At 49.9% G+C, this 16,897-nt stretch overlaps 1 protein-coding gene across 2 annotated transcripts in view; it reads right to left on the bottom strand.

Annotated features, from left to right (window-relative positions):
* Window positions 1-16,897, bottom strand: part of FAM110A (family with sequence similarity 110 member A) — a 35,456-nt gene that overhangs the window by 4,998 nt on the left and 13,561 nt on the right. The window contains exon 2 of one of the 2 annotated variants that reach the window (XR_008959385.1): window positions 604-718. The gene's annotated coding sequence lies outside the window, so the exon portion shown is untranslated. Of the gene's footprint in view, window positions 1-603; window positions 722-16,897 lie in introns of both variants that reach the window. The other variant, XR_008959386.1, reaches the window with a different exon arrangement.

Raw genomic sequence — 16,897 nt, 5'->3', positions numbered from 1 at the left:
CCCCACCCAGGCAGCCTGGCACAGGGACCACGGTCTCAGGTGTTGTCGACTCACATGTCCCCGGGCAGAAGGTCTCACTGTGGGACCTGCATCCTCTTTCCTCCGGATTCCCCATCCCCAAGCTGTCCCAGGTCACAAGGGTAGCTTCAGGCCAGAGGCCAAACCCTGGAGTGATGCTGGCCCTCCTGCCCCAACTTCACCTGCTGCCCGCCTAACCCCCAGCCTGGCCCCTGAGCCCGCCCCAGCCCAGCTCTTCAGCCCTGAGGGCCCAAAGCATATAAGGATGCAGTTACTTGAAGTGATCCCAGAAGTCGGACAGAAAGCCCAGAATGGTTCCCTTTTCTACACATATGCATTACACACACCCACCCACAGAAATGGAGATCCACAGATCCGTGTGTCTGACACCTGCCTCGGGATAATCACGTGCATAGGCATACTACAGAGAATGTGCCCACAGCAGCCCATAGGCTGTGAAAAGAGCTGACAGATCGAATAAGCACAACCACTCAATATCTGTGTGACCTTGGGCAAACTACACACCTTCTCTGTGCCTCATGTGTCCCCCCCCCCCCCCGTTAACAAGCTGGTAATGAGACCCACCTGTGGGGTCACTGGAGGAGTGAATCAATGCACAGGGCTCTTCGTGTGTGTCCTGCCATGGATCCCTTTGGCATCGAGTGAAATCATGGAGCCCTTCTCAGAATGCCGTTTTCAACTGCTTGAAATAAAATACATTGAATTATGAAGGAAACAAATCATATTAATTAAAAACATGGTCCTCAGAATATTTTTAAAGAACACAGCTGTGGTATAGTACTATACACGCTTTTTGGTGAACGCTTTACTAACAAGCTCTAGCGGTCTCAAGGTCTCGTAAGTGCTGTAACTGCAAAGCAATGCTGAATGCTAACGGTATTCAGAGATACCCGCAACCACTGTGGTAGGATATGCAAGTAGCTGTGATTTCTGACGGTGGCCGTTCCAGGCACCGCTGACACTGTGGCTGGTGTCCCATGTTCATTGAAGGAAGTGCCAAATTTAATTACAGGTGAATGAAGATGAATCCCATTCATGGACCCCAGTACGACTCCGGGTTAAGAATCCTTGAATTAAGACATTTATAATGCTTAGAACAGCACCCGGTACATAGCAAAAGTTGATAAATATTATTATTACCATATCTTGTTAGTAATATAATCCATTTATGTATAATTAATACTGAAACTGAGATTAAGATATTGTTAACGGAATATGTAAATGGGAAAGGAAAGACTTGTGGGACAAGAAAAGTACCTAGAGATGCCCGCCCGATTTGAGCAGGAATGAGCCTGTGGCTCCAACTAGAGTAATATCTGGAGATCTTTAGGGAGAAGGAATCCTCCCGGACCCACCAGCGTTGATTTCAACTGAGAAAGAGACAGCAGCCCCGACATCCGGGAGCCGGCTTGGATGTGAGAGGCTGAGCTTGATACTCATAGTAACAGCCGACGTCCTGTTGAACAGAAACCAAGACAAGGTTCTCTGTGCCTGAAGAGCCAAGACAAAAGCAGGATCGCCCGGTAATTACATCTGAACACGACAAAACTCGACCATTTTCAAGCCACCAAAATGACGGCGCAGGCCGCTGCCCCGAGGGATCCAGGACCTGTGGCCTCTGCAGGACTCACTCCGAGCCTCAGTCCTACTTTCGCCCGCCTTCCCTACAGAGAAGGTTTATCAGGAGCCCAACTGTGGAACTACTCCCACTTCCTGAGAGCACGCAACCTAGAGGAACACCGGCTTCCTTAAACTCTCCTCCAGATCGCCTAACACAAGCCCAAATCCCATAACAAGCCTTTTCCAACAGCCTCTCCCCGAGAGGCCTCCGAGCTCCCCACGGGTGCGCATTCTCTCTCGCTGCGATGAGTCATCAACCCGACTTGTCCGACTCCCAGAGCGCTCCCGGTGGTCTTAGGCTGGAGCGCCTGGACAGAAAAACACTGGTTTGTGTAGACGCATACAATGGGCTCTCAGCTCCTTAAGCGTATAGTGCTCAAACAACTAGGGGCGCCTGGCTGGCTTGACTCTTGACCTCAGTGTCGTGAGTTCAAGCCCCACACTGGGTGTGGAGCCTACTGAAAGAAAAGAAGAAATCTGAACACAGTTTTCAAACAACTAAAATTTGGGGGGAAAAACTACAAATTAAATACTAACACACTACAAAACTAGTTATTAGCATTACTAATCCACTCAAGTAGTTATATGTACTGATCCCGCCTCACTCATTCAAATTCACCACCTCCCATGAAATCAATTCTGTGCCCATGTAGGATGAAGTTGGACATCATGTAACAGAAAACTCCAACAACACAGACTTACGAAAGAAAGTGGCTTGTGTAAGTCCCCCACGATGTGCGGGCTTAAACTAACCGGGGGTTTGTTCCTGACTCCGTGGGTTGGCAGTTTGGACTGGGCTCAGTGGGAATGGCTTGTATCTGAGCTCATCTCTCGTCTGCAATCAGCTGTGGTGGGAGGCCTCCCTCCCCTGGCTGCTGGCGGGCTGTGGAGCTAACTGGGCCACACACCCTCTCATCTCCACAGAATCGGCTCAGCCCAGATTCCAGGGACTCAGGTCCTGATGAGGGAAGCTGCAAAATCACATTGCATCACATTGCAAAGGGGTGAGCACACAGGAATCGGAGGAATTTGAGATCATTAATGCTCAGTTTGTTTTTCTCTCATGTCAAAAAGTCTGGGGAGCCAAGTGGAAAAAAAACTCAATGACCAAGGTTGGAACAATTTGAGTGAAAACATAAAGTTGTATTGAGTTATAACCCAAAGAATAAAATAAACACCCGTGAGTCCGTTCTGGAATGTGGATATATTCAAATACGATATTTAACAAAGCAAACATATCAAATAAATGATTCAGTAAGTTAGTAGATGGATGGATGGATAGATAGATAGATAGATAGATAGATAGATAGATAGATAGATAGAAGAAATAAATCTCTTGTGCAGAAGAGCTCCAGGCAATTTCCATAAGATGTTCCACCCTTAAGGAAGGGTAAATGAGCCCCCATGCCTTAAGTGTGGGCTGCACATAGTGACCTGGTTCCAAAGAGCACAGCACAAAAAGAAAGAAATAAGAGTAATTTTGGGGTGCCTGGGTGGCACAGCGGTTGGGCGTCTGCCTCCGGCTCAGGGCGTGATCCCGGCGTTATGGGATCGAGCCCCACATCAGGCTCTTCCGCTGTGGGCCTGCTTCTTTCTCTCCCACTTCCCCTGCTTGTGTTCCCTCTCTAGCTGGCTGTCTCTATCTCTGTCGAATAAATAAATAAAATCTTTAAAAAAAAAAGAGTAATTTTCCAGTAGAGAATCTAACAGTGATCGAAGTTCAGATCTATACAGATAAGTCGCGTTGGCAGTATTTACCCTTGAAAGAATATGAGAATAGCCACTTTATCTCTGTGTTCTTCCTCCCAAAACACATTCCCCTGGTCTAATCATAAAATCTCCAGACAAATCAGGCACAACATACCTGACTGGTACTCCTCAAAACTGTTTAGGTCATTAAAAACAAAAACAAAAAGTCTGAGAAACTGTCACAGCCAAAAGAAGCCTGAAAACACAACGACTAAATGTAACGTGGTATCTTAGATGGGATCCTAAGACAGAAAAAGGACGTTTAGGAAAACCTGAGGAAATCTAAATGAAGTATGGGCTATTTTTAGTTAAGAATAATGTAACAGTATTGGTTTGTTAATTGTGACAAGTGTATCATACCAATATAAGATGTAAATAATAGAGGAAACTGGATGGGGGCTATATAGAAACTCTTTGTACTCTTTGCGATAATTCTGTGAATCCAAAGCTGTTGTAAAAAAAATCAAAAGTGTATTTAAAAAAAGAAGTCTGAAAGATCAGTCCAGGCCAGGGTATTATCAACATTTCACATTTCGGCAAGTTTTGTGTTGCTTCATTCTTTTTTTTTTTTTAAATTTTTTTAAAGATTTTATTTATTCATTTGACAGAGAGAGAGACAGTCAGTGAGAGAGGGAACACAAGCAGGAGGAGTGGGAGAGAAAGAAGCAGGCTCCCAGCGGAAGAGCCTGATGTAGGGCTCGATCCCAGAACTCCAGGATCACGCCCTGAGCCGAAGGCAGACGCTTAACGACTGAGCCACCCAGGCGCCCCTGTGTTGCTTCATTCTTATCTTGTGGCTTCATCCTCAAGATCAATTCTTGACCCAAAATGGCTGCTGGGGCTCCAGCCATAATGCCTGAGTTCCAGGTAGGAAGAAGTGAGAAAGAAGGGCAAATCGGCTTTCATCCCAGCTGCATCAGTGTCTTCCAAGGATATTTCCCAGAAATCTCACCTAACAACTTCTACTCATTGGTCACCAGTAGCTGTGAGAGAGGTTGAGAATGTAGTCTTCTAACTGTGTACATTGCAACCAGAATAAAATCAAGGTTTGGCCTACAAAGAAAAAGGAGAGAAGGGAATTCCATAGACAACTGGCAGCCTTTTGGGTACTATTAGAATTCCATTGAGAGATGAGAAAAAAAGAACTTCAGAGAAATCAGTGACTTGCCCATGGTCTGAGGACCAAGCAAGGTGGAAGATGGATTTGACCTCAGAAGCTATAACTCTTAAGCCTATGGCCCTAACTACCGAGGCACTGATGCTGCCATGGCACTGACGTAACATTAATTCAGTGGTAGGGGTGATGTCGCTTTGCTAAACCTGAATTGCCACCAGCAGTGTGAATGTGGGACACTCAATCATGCAGCCATTTCTGTTGGTTCGTCACACGCTTCCGCCCAATTTCGTGTGCTAATGACATTATTCTCCCACCACCTGGCTCTATTTCAACCACAGCAAAAATTCCTTCCCACCCTCTACCCCTGCAGCACCTGGGCTTCACTTAGCAGGAAATTCATCTTTACATATCAGAGCCACCCCTGCCGTTTTCTCATCTCTCAGAGCTGGTGACAGTGGTCAAGATCACAGGCTCTGCAGTCAGCCTGGGTTCAAATCTTGGTTGCACCCTTTGCTCGCTGTTGACTTTGTGGCAAGTTCCTTCACCTCTCTGTGCCTCAACTTCCTGATCTGTGAAACGGGGATGACAATAGTCCTTAACTCATAGAGTTATTGTGAGGGTTAAATGAATACTCCATGAAAAGCGCAAAGCACAGTGCCTGGCCCCTAGTTAGTGCTCAGCAAATGTTAATCCAGGGGGCCAACACGATCCCAAGCCCAAACACAATCTCAGCAGCACTCACCTATGTTCATGCAGACGGTGAATGAGACGCTTGAGTTCCTTTTCTAGGGTTATCACCAAAATGAAATCAAACCATTTAAAAATCCCTCTGGAGAACTCATTAACCACCATCCCCATATTTCCCCATGTATCAGCTTGGAAAACGCTGATTTAGAGCAAAAAGCATGGGCGTTTCAGATCTGGCTCAGTCTCGTTCTGCCATGAACTTGTGCTGTGACCTTGGAAAGCCCCTGTCACTCTCTGGAATCGGTTTGCTCGATGCCCGAATGGGACGTTGATGCTATTGCAGAGCCAAATGGGACAATTAATTGGGAAAGGAATCTGTGATCTGTGACTCGCTGGTGGACCTGAGGTTCGTCTGGGGGAAACGGGTTCTGCTGCTAATGACAGACTACTCCTGCCCACTCCAGTAACTGCTCCCCCTCAGGGCTGGGACCTGCAAGACTCAGGAGCTCCCCAGAGTCTGTCCTAAACCTGCTGTGTGGCTTTGAATAAAGCCCTCCCTCTCTCTGGTCCTCAGTTTCCCCATCTGCTCATGGAGGTCCCCACCCCTGGTTCGATCCTACTGGACCACACAGGGAGGCTAAGTGATTTGCCTAAAGTCACATGTGAAGAACCAGACTCAGATTCCAGTGCTCTTGATGCACAGAAGCACCCCAAACTGCCTGCACGGACCAGAGGGGTCACGGCTCCATGCCATAGTCAGCCCTCAACCCCCAACAAGGCTCTGTCCCCCCCAGGCTCCACATTGGCCAAGGGGAGTTGGGTGACAAACACCAGAGAGTGACTAACCAAGAAGGCCAGCAGTGGACTTATGGGAAGGGGTCCCCCGGACGGGGAAAGAACAAAGCCCCAGCACGAGAAGTCAGGCATGTGTAGGGGCCTCAGCGGCAGGGCCTGAGGCTGTCCTCTCTAGCATACTGGCCAGGGGTGACACATCTCCAACCACCCTCTGCCTATACGCCCTCCATTCAAGTACCACCTTCCCAGGAGAGACTCTGGCCTGCCCAGCCTGCAGTCAGGGGTCTGTGACCGCCAGGGGGGCCGTTGTGCGCCGAAGGCAGCAGGCATAATTCAAACGCGGCCAGTGCGGACATCGCAGTGATGTCCACCCATTTGTGCCTATGACACACGTTCCCACCTCCAGGCATTTGCACAAAGCTATTGCCATCCCTCTGGAGAGAAAAAGGAGGCGTTCCCAGAACTGGGAACAGAAATGAATGTGCATCGTTGTTTCCCAAAACCTGCCTGTGGGCTTAGCATTTAGAAGCACCGTGATACTTGCGGCCTGGTTTCAGATGGTGCAGGGCCAGAGAGCTGGGGGGAAAGAACTAGTTTTGTTTGACCAGAAATATATGCAGGCCTGGCCCAGCCCACAAATGTTTGTCTCCAAGGAAACTAAACTTGCCTGGCCCTGGGGTCTCCAGCCTGTCGCCCCTTCCAGCAGGCACTCGGAACGATGAGGATGATGATGGTGGTGGTAAAACCAGCTGAGAGTTTTTTGAGGCACTCGACTAGGTCTCTGACCCGCATTTCATGTAATGGTAGGAATGACTAATCGCTCCATTTTACAGGTGAGAAGACTGGGGCTCAGGGGGCTTAAGTGACTTATCCAAGTCACAGCTAGTTAGAGGCAGAGCCGGAATTCGAACCCCCAAATGGCCAACTGGTAGAGCTACAAGGGCCCCCCAAACACATCTAGGGCACAAGATCATTTCACAGATGGGGAAACCAAGGCCCATAAGAAGGTGGAGCTTGGGGACATGAACTTGTGCATTTGCGGTGCTCCCACCAAGAGTTTCAGCACGTTAGCTCACTGACTATCTGGAGAAGGGCACTCTTGCTCCCAGGTAACAGACAGGACACTGCAGCTCAGCCAAGGGGCACCCCTGACCAGTGTCCTGCAGCTGGTGAGCAGCAGGGCTGGGACCCTAACCACAGGCCCTCTGACCTAAGCCTGCGCTTTGTCCTTCTCGCCTGGGTCCCAGATTTGGGCCTGGCTCCCGCACCCTCAGGACCTGTTCTGCTGTGGGGGTGAGAACCCTACCTCCAGGCCACCTGGCTTGGCCCAGCAGGGAGCCTGCCTGAGCTTGCTGCCCCAGGAGCTCAGGGTATTCAGTGGGTGGCCGGAAGCCGGCTCTCTGGGGGGCCGGGGCCCTGATAGACAAGGTGTTGGCAGAGGGGCTCATACCGCAGCCTCTGAGGAGATGAGAGGCCGGGCCTGGCGGGGCCTCTACGGCTGGGGCAGCTTCTGCCTGATACTGTCTCCCTGCAAGAATCAGTGTTCAAGTCCCAGAGTCTCTCTGGGCCTCAGTTTCCCCATCTGTACCTGAGGAGGTTGGACTCAGTGGCTGCTAAGGACCCTCGTAGCTCTGACGTTGTAGGATTCCAGGATGCTTGTATCAGTCATCTATTGTTGAGTAAACATTATCACAAACGTCGTGACTGAAAACCACACCCTTACGGTTTCTGCAGGTCACAAGTCCAGGCGTGGCACAGCCTGGTCTCTACTCGGGTCTCTCGGGGCTGAAAGCCAGCTGCCAGCAGGGCGTTGTTTCTTTGTGGAGGCTCAGAGACCTTCCGGTGGTCAGCCAAGTTCAGCTCCTGGTGGTTGCCAGTCTGAAGTGTACATTTCCTTGCTGGCTGTTGGCCGGGGGGGTCACTCGCAGCCCCTAGAGACCACCCCAGATTCTATCACCCTTCGTGTCCTCTTTCCCTCGCCTCCCACGTCCAGTACTTGCCCTGTCGGCTCCACTCTCAGAGCAGATCCAGAATCTGTCCGTCCACACCCTCTGCCCCCTCCACCCCAGTCCTGCTCCTTCGTCTCCGGCCAGGACTGCTGCAGTACCCTCCTCACTGGCCTCCCGCTGCCTCCCTGGCTGCCCTGCGGCCCATTCTCCACTGGGCAGCCTGGCACGGGGGAGGGTGTGCAAATACAAGTCTGATCCTGTCCCAGCTCTGCTCAGAAACTGCCTGTGGGTTCTCAGAGTAAAAGCCAACGTCCTCACCGTGACCTACAGGCCCTACCCCATGCAGCCCTGTTACACACTGAGCCCACCTCCAAGCCCTGTCCCCCCCACTCACTCCACTCCCACCACCCTGGCCTCCACGCTGTTCTTCTGCCCCAGGAGCTCAGGGTATTCAGTGGGTGGACCACCCAGCAAACACAGCAGGTGCACCACCCGCCCAGGTCCTCTGCCTACAACAGTCTTGCCACAGGCATCCATGAGGCTTCCCTTGGCCCCTTGCAGTCTGCTGAAATGTTACCTGCTTGCTGAAGCCTGCCCGGACCATGCTATTTTATTGTATTTTATTTTTTTATTTTATTTTATTTTATTTTATTTGACAGAGAGAAAGAGTACACAAGCAGGGGGAGCAGCAGAGGGAGAGGGAGAAGCAGGCTCTCTGCTGATCAGGGAGCCCAATGTGGGACTCGATCCCAGGACACTGGGATCATGACCTGAGCTGAAGGCAGATGCTTAAACCGACTGAGCCACCCAGGCGCCCCGACCACGCTATTTTAAAGCACAATCCAGAGCACCTGGGTGGCTCAGTCGGTTAAGCATCTACCTTCGGCTCAGGTCACGATCTTGGAGTCCTGGGATCAAGTCCTGTGTTGGGCTCCCTGCTCAGCAGAGAGTCTGGTTCCCCCTTTCCCTCTGCCCCTGTCCATCTGTGCCATGGACGACTCAGCAATGAAAGGAGACAGACACACAACAACATGGGTGAATCACAAACGCCTCACGCTGAGTGAAAGAAGCCAGATGCCATCCGCGTGACCTGCAGAAAAGACAGATCCAGTCCTTCCTAGAGAAGGACAACTGACCCGGCCGTGTCCCAGCTGGGAAGTGGGGCGGGAGCCAGGACTGACCGCAAAGGGGCAGAAGGGAACTTTCTGGGATGATAGAAATCTTCTAGAACTCGTCTGTAGTGTATACAGATGTATACAATTGTCGAAACTCACCAAACCATACACCTAAAATGGGTCAGTGGTGTTGTATTGTCAGTTATATACTTCAGGAGAAAAGAAAAAAGCCTAGAGTCCTCCCACCTCCCTTGCTGGCTTCATTTTCTCTGGAACATTTCCACTCTGGCATGCACTGCCTATCTTCCCACTAGAAAGTCAACTGCACAGGAGCGGGAACTTCTGTTTTGTTCTCTGCTCTGTCTTCAGGGCCTTGAAGAGCATACTGTAGGTACTTCATTAATATTGGATGGATGGATGGATGGATGGATGGATGGATGGATGGATGGATGAATGGATGGGTTTAGTCCCTGAAGGCTCAGAGCTAGTTGATGGGGATGGCTGTTGAAAGTGTCCACACACCCACCTGGAAGTTGCTAGACAAACACCAGACCAGTAGGGCCTGTGAGACTGTGGGAAGTGTCATCATTCCATCCGGGGCTGCGTCATCACTCGGGCATTTGGACAACGCCATCCTGGGGCTGTGTCATACCCACCACCAACCCTGGCAGGCGGCCCAGCCCAGAGCCTGATGCCCATTGGCTGGCGTTTCCCGTGGGTGCTGTGCGTGTGGAAACCAAAATATTACCGTAGCGGGTGGAGCCACAAAACGAAGCCGGGCAAAACCCAAAACGTGGCCGGTGGCTGCTGTATGGGGGGAGGGGCAAGCGACCGGACCTGCACATCTCATGTCTGCCTGTTTCAAATCTCTTGTTTCAGCTTTATTTCTCTCAGCTTAAAATTTTTTCCTTTTCTTTTCTTCCCTTTCTTTTCTTTCTTTCTTTTTCTTTTTTCTTTTGCATAGGGAATACATTCACATGGTTCAAAATTCAAAAGTTACAAAATTAAGACGTGAGTCTCTCCCCCACCCCTAGCTCCAGGCAGCCAACGCGCAGGGCTCCCAGTGTACCTCTCCAGGGAGATTTTATGCCAGCAGGAGAGTGCGGGGACCTATATTCCGTTGCCAAAAAACAGTAGCTCGCTGCGCGTGTCCTTCCGCGCCTTGCCTGTTCACCAGCGCAGGCACCCTGCCGTTCACATCAAGGGCGCGCACGGCATCTTTCCGACAGCTGCATGGGATTCCATTGTGTGGCTGGGCCCAAGTTCCTTACCCACTTCTCACTGATGGCCCTATTCAATTGTTTGTTATCACAAACAATGGTGAAATAAATAACATTATCTACACTTTGTATGGGGTCATTTTTACATTTAAATAATGACTTATCTGCATTTAAACAATGAGAGAATAGCCTACTGATTTTTTTTTTTAAGATTTTATTTATTTATTTGACAGAGATAGAGACAGCCAGCGAGAGAGGGAACACAAGCAGGGGGAGTGGGAGAGGAAGAAGCAGGCTCATAGTGGAGGAGCCTGATGTGGGGCTCGATCCCATAACGCCGGGATCATGCCCTGAGCCGAAGGCAGACGCTTAACCACTGTGCCACCCAGGCGCCCCTGATTTTTGAGATCTTGACTCTCCTGAGAACTTGGAAGCTTTGGTCCCCCCGAGCCCACATTGGGTGTGTGTGTTATGGGGGGGAGGGGTGATCATGGGCTGGGGCAGGCCCTCTCCATTCACACTGCCCCCACCCCGTTTCGCCAAGAGGAACACCAAGGCCCAGACAGGGAGTGACACACCGGCCTCAATAAACACCATTGGGTCTCAAGGAGCCCTGAGGGGTGAATGCTGGGGTCTCAGCAACCTGCAACTCACCTCCCTCCCTGCCTCTGCCCTCCCTGGCCATGGGACCTTGGGCACATGGCTTCACCTTTCTGAGGCTCCTTTGGAGGAAAGGGTGAAGATGCCACTTCACAAGGGCACTCTCTCCCAGGCCTGAGCTCCCGGGGAGAACTTGGCTCTGTGCCGGGCACATGGTAGGTGCGTGGGGCCTCATAGATGTTCCTCAGTTGGTGTGTTTATGTGATTCTTCCAACGGTTTACATGCTGAAAACTGGCAACTAATTCAATTTTTTAAACCTGGTCAATGCATAAAGTTAGGCCTGATAATGTCGGGGATGAAGGGATTTATCCTAATGACAGACACAGCGGTGGAGGGATGGGGGGACCCAATAGTCCACTTAGGAAGTAGCAAAGGTGGGATTTGAACCCTGGCAGCCTGGCTTTAGGTGTTACCAACCACCACCACCAGCCCCTATCAGAGACCAGAGACCCAGGGGGCCAGCAGTGAAGGAGGGGACAGATAGTGAAGCCCAATGGCAGTCATGCCACCCCAGCACACACACATGCACACGCACACATACACACACGCCGGCAGGGCAGGGCTGGGCCAGTCTTGGGTTCCAGTTGTAACTGCACTGCGTGCTAGCCCATAACCTCCAATGAGGCAGCTGTCCTCTCTGAGCCTTGGTGTCCCCCCTGGTAAGGCAGCTCCATGCAGGGTGCGACTAGACACAGACCAAGAAAAAGTTCTGCAAGCTGCCAAGGCTGCAGGCATGTAGGGATGAAGGGATCTATCCTGCCGGTGGACTCTGAGGGAGGATGGGTAGGTGGGGAGGGAGGTTGGGGACATCCAACAGGCCCGGTGTGCCCTTAAGAACCTCCCAGGGCTGCCTGGCCCAGCTGTCAGGAAGCTGCTATCCCAGCCCAGCGCCAGGCTGGCAGGCTCCAGACAGAGCCCCCTGGCTCCGGCCGGATGACATAGCGAGGGTAGGGGCCAACCTAGGGGTTGGGCGAGGCTATTTTCATCCCCAGAAGGGCCAGGGAGAGGAGCCCAGCTCCCTTCCTCCCTGACAGGGCCCTCTCGCCTCCACAGAACCTGCCTAGAGACCACAAATGCCTCAAAGCACAGCTAGGGAAACCAAGGAACAGAAAGGTGAACAATTATCAAGGTCAACCGGGACTTGAACCCAGACCTCCTAATTTCCAGGAGCCAGTTCCTTCCTGTGTGCCTTTTGCTCACTCATTCTTAATCCAGCAAATATTTATGGAATACCTACTGCTCCCCAGGGGATGGGGACACAGCCTAGAGTAAAGCCAAATCCCTGCCTCCTGGAGCTGCGTTCTAGTAAGAGACAGAGGCAAGAAACGGATCATGTGGCTTCTGTTTACTGTGAGTCAGGGGCTGGTATGTATTTTTCTAGCAAGAAAAATAAAACCAGGATAGGGAACTAGTGACTGCTGGATGCTGATGGTTTAGGTAGAGAGGGCAGTGAGTGGGTGGGTCAGAGAAGGCCTCTCTGAGGAGGTGACATGTGAACAGAGACCTAAATGAAGTAAGAGATTGAGTCATGTGGATATCTGGGGTAGACTAGACACTGGCAATGGAAGCAGCAAGTGCAAAGGCCCTGAGGTAGGAATGTGTCTGGTATGTTCCCGGAACATCATGGAGGTAGTATGGCTATAGCAGAATAGGTAGAGGGGATATGGGAGGGGTAACAGGAATCCACGTCATGAGGGCCTGGTAGAGCACAGTTAGACCTCTGGGTTTCATTTCAGTCTCCCTAGCAAGATCGACCCTCACATTGTTCAAAGGCTCCCATAACCCTACACGGTCTGGCCCTTGTGCTCCAGGTCCAGCCCCACCCACCTTCTCTCTGTTCCTAGAATCTACTCTCACCACAGGGCCTTTGCACAAACTGTTCCTTCAATCTGAAATCCTTTTCCTCTCCTATCCCCTCTTCTGTTTAACTCCTACCTATCCTTCATATCTCAGCTCAAATAGCTCAGGCTTCCAGATCTCCCTGGCCAGGTCAGCAATCCCTCCTTACTTCCAGGGCCTAATGTCAGTGACCATAAAATAATTGGGATGGTCAATTAACACCTGTCTGCAACCAGGACCAAGCTCTCCAAGGGCGGGTGTTCAGATTCATTTTGTTCACTACAGTGTCTCCAGGGTGTGCCTCACACGAACGCACCGACAACTACGTGTGGCATTAACAGATGAATAGCACAGGAACTTTACAAAGATTGTCTCCTTTCAGTCCATTCTCTCCAGTTTGTGAGGCTCAGAGAGGTGAGACAGTTGGCCAAGGACAGAGAGCAAGTAAGCAACAGCACCAGGAAATCCAGGGTTCTCTGATCACCACACTGGGGACTTTCTCTAGGCACATATAGGCTGTGCTAAATGGAAAACCAGCTGCAATCACTCCCCCATGCTTGTTCTTATGCCCTTTTGCAATGTGACTAAGAGATGGAGTCTATTTCCCGACCCCTTGAATCTGACTCGGCCATGTCACTTTGGCCAATGGAACATTAGCACGAGCAGTCTTTGAAAAGCTCGTATGCCTTGGAGCTTGTCTTCTCTTGCTCAACGTGGAACTCCAAGATTACCACGTGAATGGGCCCAAGCTAGCCTCATGGAGGTGAACCTCACAGAGGTGACGGAGGCACCCCTCACACAGCCTGCCAACTGCCAGACATGTGGGTGAGGCCCTCCAAGACCAGCTGACTGCAAGCACATGAGTGGGTCTAGGTAAGACCAGAAGAACTGCCCAGCTGAGCCGAAGCCTGATTGCCAGTTGATAGAATCTGGGACTAATAAATTGTTATCTTAGGTCACTGGGTTTAGAGTGGTTTGTTATGCAGCAAAAAATAACTGATACACATAACCTGTGAACATACACTGTGTTGACCACACCGGCACACATACACACATGCACGTAAATGTACGTAAATGGCCTTCTATAGAAAATCTGCCAGCACCCACATAGACACACCCCTTAGAGGTCACATGCAGACACTTCCCAGCCATCACCCAACCCCACACACACCTCTATTCAGACCACTATTCAGGCTCACATGTCAATAGATACAAATACATTCTGGGAATGGGTAGGTCAACAACACCCAAGCGCTATGTCCCTGGTGCCGCCCAGCACAGTGCAGGGTATGGAGAAGGACTCAGCAGACTTTAGCTGAACAAATGGATGAATAAAGTAAAGGGCACAAAATGAGCCATAGGTTGGCATAGCGAGGAGACGGTGCTGAGAGGTTCCTGTGGGTAAATGGAAAGGCCGGGCAATGGGGGTCACAGCTTCAGTTTTTTGGGTTTTTTTAAAGATTTATTTATTTATTTATTTATTTATTTATTTATTTATTTATTTGACAGAGATAGAGACAGCCAGCGAGAGAGGGAACACAAGCGGGGGGAGTGGGAGAGGGAGAAGCAGGCTCACAGCAGAGGAGCCTGATGTGGGGCTCGATCCCATAACGCCGGGATCACGCCCTGAGCCGAAGGCAGACGCTTAACGACTGCGCCACCCAGGCGCCCCCACAGCTTCAGTTTTTAATCCCTCTGAGAGACCCATTGGCAGGGACACCACGGGGTGCTCACAAATGCTTATATTACAGCTTGTACTTTTGCTTGAGATTCTATTTTGAAAACTGGTCCTACTTTTTTCTTTTTTAAGTGGTGGGGTGGTGTTAATGAGCACTTGAAGGGTTTCAGGAAGGAAGCTGGAACCAATACATTACTTCTATGTGTAACTATGGGGACATTGAGGATGTCAGAGAATTAAGAATGGGTTGGTTATAAGGAAACCACAGGAATGAAAAGCAAGGCATGTAGCAACTCCAGGAAAAACCAAGAGTTTCACAAGAAAGGAAATGTAACCATCACATAAGATTTGGCTTGGCAGGAAACAATATTTGTATAGTTACAATAGAAATAACACTAAATATTCACTTAATGGAAAATTGTGATAAACGTAGATTAAAAGGAAAGGAGAGTGAGAAAAGTTAACTCTTCCTTGATAATAATTATAAAAAGAAACATTTTTGACCATTTCCCGAGTAATTATTCTGGTGCACTTTACACATTAAATCCTCATAACAATCCAATACCTTAAATATTCTCCTTACTCTCATTTTGCAAGTGAGGAAACTGAGCACAAGGAGGTTAAGTCACTTGCCTGGGGTCGTAGGGCCAGGAAGGGGAAGGGCTGGGATTCAAACCCAGGCAGTCGAGCTACAGAAGCGACACTGTGAAGACATCAGACTGGAAAGTCAGGCAATATTTGTCTAAAATTAATTCAGAAAAACACAGGAAAAGCATCTTACTTAGAAATATGGAATAAAGTACCAGCAGAAATAGTTAAAAGAGTTGAATGTGGCTGTTTTGGGGGTCGGGAGTGAGAAGGACACGGCAAGGAAATGTTTTTTATTAGCACTATTTAATTTGTACAGATATATAGACATATCCATGAGCTAGGGACAGGAACTGACAGAGGAGGGACATGAGGAACTTCCATGGTTATGGTGTTGCTCTATATCCTGACTGGGGTTTGGGAAACAGTACGTATTTGTCTAAAGCCAGCAAATGGTACCTTTAAGATCTGTGCATTTCATAGGTTGTAAGTTTTACACACACACACACACACACACACACACACACACACACGGGGGGGGGGGGAAGAACTGTAAACAAATATTGAGCTCTAATGATATGCATGCCCAAGTGCCTTTAAGGGGAAGCATACTGATGTTTGCAACTTACTTTGAAAAGCTTCAACAAAATAGGTTGTCTTAATAGATGGATAGATGGAAAGATGCCTGATAGAGCACATCTAACAAAATAGGAAGGACCGTGCATCCAGTAGGTGGGTATTTAAGTGTTTGCTGTCTCATTCCTCCAACTATTCTTTAAGTTTGACATTTTTCTTTTTTTTTTTCTTTTCTTTCTTTTTTTTTTTTTTTTTTTTGAAGATTTTATTTATTTATTTAACAGAGATAGAGACAGCCAGTGAGAGAGGGAACACAGGCAGGGGGAGTGGGAGAGGAAGAAGCAGGCTCATAGCAGAGGAGCCTGATGTGGGGCTCGAACCCAGAACGCCGGGATCACACCCTGAGCCGAAGGCAGACGCTTAACCGCTGTGCCACCCAGACGCCCCGTTTTGTTTTTTTTTTTTAAGATTTTATTCATTTATTTGACAGAGAGAGACAGCCAGTGAGAGAGGGAACACAAGCAGGGGGAGTGGGAGAGGAAGAAGCAGGCTCCTAGCGGAGAAGCCTGATGTGGGGCTCGATCCCAGAACGCCGGGACCACGCCCTGAGCCGAAGGCAGCCGCTTAACGACTGCGCCACCCAGGCGCCCCAAAGTTTGACATTTTTCTTAATGAAGTATTGGGGGAAATAATATGAATGCATTATCTGAAAAACAGTATTTTTTTAAAACCTGAACGTGATGTTCTGTCTTGGACCTGGGAAGACCCACACAGCTCTAAGCCCATGTGCAGGTCTATGGGGGGGGGGGAGCAGCTGTCACCCTGCTCTTGCCTATGTCCCCCCCTACCCTGGGATTTAGAGTCAGGGCCCTATAGACTAACTCCTCAGTCCCACCCTGCTCCCCCTGGACACAGGGTGTGAGGCAGGATGGGTGTCTCCTCTCCCTGGTCCCCTTGCGTGCCTCTGTAGCAGAACCAGAACCATTTCACCAGGGAAATGAATAGGGCCCTCTCGCTACCTCCCATACTCTGCCAAAAGGGTACACTGAGGCCTGGCAGGTGGGGACAGGTGCCTTTCCCAGGGGCCCATCACACCTTCATGACAGGCGTGAGCAGCCAGATTGCTGGGCTCCCAAGCCCACGTGTATATAATTAGCGGCTGGGAAATAGATCTGGGAGCAGATCTCATCTCTGCCTAATTAGGGGCTGGGCAGCTGGGGCCAGTCTGGCCTGGGGGCGCTGCTATGGAAGCCAGGCAGCCCCA

The sequence above is a fragment of the Ursus arctos genome, unplaced genomic scaffold (genome assembly GCF_023065955.2).
Source record: "Ursus arctos isolate Adak ecotype North America unplaced genomic scaffold, UrsArc2.0 scaffold_16, whole genome shotgun sequence".
NCBI lineage: Eukaryota > Metazoa > Chordata > Mammalia > Carnivora > Ursidae > Ursus > Ursus arctos.
Note: the sequence above shows the minus strand (reverse complement) of the source record. Positions and strands in the feature narration are given on the sequence as shown.